The sequence below is a fragment of the Cebus imitator genome, unplaced genomic scaffold (assembly GCF_001604975.1).
Source record: "Cebus imitator isolate Cc_AM_T3 unplaced genomic scaffold, Cebus_imitator-1.0 Scaffold32, whole genome shotgun sequence".
Lineage (NCBI taxonomy): Eukaryota > Metazoa > Chordata > Mammalia > Primates > Cebidae > Cebus > Cebus imitator.
The window spans coordinates 3,778,311-3,781,736 of record NW_016107347.1 but is presented as its reverse complement, the minus strand read 5'-3'; the positions used below and the strand labels follow the sequence as shown (position 1 = coordinate 3,781,736).

General features: G+C 41.0%; 1 protein-coding gene across 2 annotated transcripts in view; it reads left to right on the top strand.

Moving 5' to 3' along the window:
• SLC22A15 (solute carrier family 22 member 15) overlaps positions 1-3,426 on the top strand; it is an 87,176-nt gene that overhangs the window by 15,711 nt on the left and 68,039 nt on the right. The window lies entirely within an intron of this gene.

Genomic DNA, 3,426 nt, shown 5'->3' with positions numbered 1-3,426 from the left:
AAAACACATTCTTTTTCCGTCTTACCACACATGGGAGAAGCATGAATCTTTCCAAACTAGTTAGATGAAATGAGATACAAACTCCAAAAGAACCATATGTTGATGATGATGTCCTTTTAAATCAAACACCACATGTTCTCACTCATAAGTGGGTGTTGAAAAATAACCCAAGGACACAGGGAGGGGAACATCACACACTGAGGCCTGTTGTGGGGTTGGGGAGGCTAGGGGAGGGATAGCAGTGGGTGGAGGGATTGGGAAGGGATAACATTAGGAGAAATACCTAATGTAGGTGATGGGGGGATGGAGGCAGCAAACCACCATGGCATGTATATACCTATGTAACAATCTTGCACGATCTGCACATGTACCCTAGAACTTAAAGTGTAATTTAAAAAAAAAAGGAAAAAAAAAGTGAATTAAACTTTAATCTCTATTACTATGTAAAAAATAACAAAAAGAGAGAAATGTAATGATTCTTATATAGCATCCATAGTTCATTTTTTTCTTTTTTCGAGATGGGGTCTTGCTTTGTTCCCCAGGCTGGAGTGCAGTGGTGCAGTCTCAGCTCATTGCAACCTCCGCCTCCCAGGTTCAAGTGATTCTTCTGCCTCAGCCTCCCAAGTAGCTGGGATTATAGGCCTGGCTACTTTTTTTATAGTTTTAGTAGAGAAGGGGCTTCACTGTGTTGACCAGGCTGCTCTTGAACTCCTGACCTCAGATGGTCTGCCCACCTTGGTCCCCCAAAGTGCTGGGATTACAGGTGTGAGCCACAGCACCTGGCTTATAGTTCATTTTTAAGTCCAGTCCTGTGTGTAAACCACATGGGGCACCTGGACTGTACAATGTAAAACACAGACAGTGTCACCTAGTATGGTCGGGAAGCCTTACTTTTAAGGGGGGCTTTGCTGGCCAGAGAGAAGTTTCTGGTCCTTCTGAGTCAGCCAGAGTTAAAGAACCTGAGGGTGGATGGTCTGGTGAAGAGAAACCCTGGATGGGGGGCAGGTCTCATGCTCAGCTGGAAGGTACTGGTGCTGGTTGTTAAAATGTAGAAATACTCTTGTCTCCTTTGCCTGCCTGCTCCCCTTAAGCTGCCCATTTATCTATTGACACCCTGGCCTCTTCCTGGGACCCTATGACCCATTTACTGGGGTAAATGCCCACTACAACAGGGGCCTCTGGGACCCTTGCCAGCTCTCAGTTCTTGTTGCCATGCTAGTTAGCTCTCCCAAAATCCCTTGACCATTCCCCCCCGGAAGCCACTCTCATGTGTCTGTGAGTGTGTAAGAGATTGTGTGTGTATGTGTATGTGTATGTGTATGTGTATGTATATGTGTCTGCACCATGGCCCACCCAGCCTTACCTGTTGTTGACTATTTGGATAATCCTGCTTTGAATGAGACATACTAAAAAGAGAGGAGACATGCCAAGGGTGATGTTTTCTTGGCCTTTTTTATAGGAATCTCCCAAGGAATGCCCCTGTCCTAACTTTTTGAGTGACCAAAGCAGTATTTCTGAGTGCAATTCCTGATGTTACTCCTCACTTAGAAAACTCCAGTGATTCTCCCACTGCACACAGAACACAGGAGAGACCCTATGAGTTATGTTCAGGACCCCTCACACTTCATAGCTTGGTCCAGGTGTACTTTTCCAGCCCCACTCTGCACTTTCCCCCACCCTCACCTCTTGGAAATATTTACTGTTTCCCACACGTGCCCCGTGCTCTCAGCATCACCTGTTGCTGTCAAGAATGTCCTCACCACTTGTCCTGGCTTCCGCCTGGTGAAATCCTTACCTACACTCTAAGGCTCACTTTCAGACTCACCTTCCCTGTGTGTCTTCCCAGCCAACTCCCAGGAGTAAATATGCTTTTGTTTCTGTTCCAGTACCAATTTATTTGCACTTATGTTACAGACTGTTGTTTGTAGTTTAGCTCTAAAAGTTCTTTGAGGTCAGAAACCATGTTTTGGTTATTTTTGTATCTGCATGGCCTGTGGCAGTCACCAGCACCAGCACTACCACCATTGCCATCACTTCTATTAAAATAACAAGCAGCTTTGTTTAATGATTATGCTATGCCAGAGATTGTGATATATGTAAAATTTAATTATCAAAGTAATTTTTTTTTAAATCAAAGTAATTCTGTGAGGTAGGAATCATTTCCCCCATTTTACAGATTAAAAAAATGGAGACTCCTTGAGGTCAATGTTAGTTAATAATGGCAGAACTGAGATATGAAGCCAAATTTGTCTTAACTCAGAAGCCTGTGCTCTTAATTATTGTGCTTTTTAGGAATGTATCCAATCCAAATTGGCATGTAAGAACCTAAGAGATCTTAGGTTCTTTTTAGTGAGCAATCATAGTCAAATAATTTTTAACACATTTTTTCATTGGAAATAATTTCAAATGAAAGAAATTTCCAGAATAGTATAAAGAATCCTCTTCTCTATTTTAGTTTCATCTATTGTTATTAGTTTGCCTTGTTAGCATTATTAATTGCTTTTCTGTTCTTTTTTCTAAGCCGTTTGAAAGTTGCATATACCAGTGTCCTTTGATCCCCAGGTACTTCAGCATTTATTTCCTAAAAATAAGGATATTCTCTTCATAACCAGACTACAGTTATCAATGTTAAGAAATTGAACGTTGATACTATAGTTTTAATTAAACTATACCTAGTTGTTTGCCATCCATACCTAATTTTGTCACTTGACTCAATAACGTCCTTGATAGCATCATATTTTCCTCTCATATATTGAATCCAATTCAGGATTACATATGACCTTTAGTTGTCATATTTTTTTAGTATCTTTTGATCTTCAGCCTTTTTTTTTTCTAACATTGATATTTTTAAAGCATCTATACCTCTTCTCTTTTTCAAAATAAGAATGTTCTTCATTTTGCATCTGTCTGATGATTCCTCATTCGGGTTGGTTTTGCATCCCTAGTCAGAATAGTACGTAAATAATATATCCCTCTCAGGGCATCACATCAAAAGACACACTACAGGTATATCCATCCGCCCTTACTGATGATGTTAGTTTTGATTATCCATTCCAGGTATTGTCTGATATTCTCCCCTGTCCCTTTTCAGTTATTGGTGTTTTTTTTTTCATTTCAAGAAATAAGAGAACTATGAGAATCACTTTTAGGTTATATAAATTTACTGCTTCTTATCACTGCAACCTCCACCTCCTATGTTGAAGCAATTCTCCTGCCTCAGCCTCCCAAGTAGCTGGGATTACAGGTGCCCACCACCAGCCCGGCTAATTTTTGTATTTAATAGAGATGGGGTTTCACCATGTTGACCAGGCTGGTCTTGAACTCCTGACCTCAGGTTATCTGCCCACCTTAGCCTCCCAGAGTGCTGGGATTACAGGTACCAGCTACCGTGCCTGGCCCCAAATGGTTATTTCTTTTTTTTTTTTT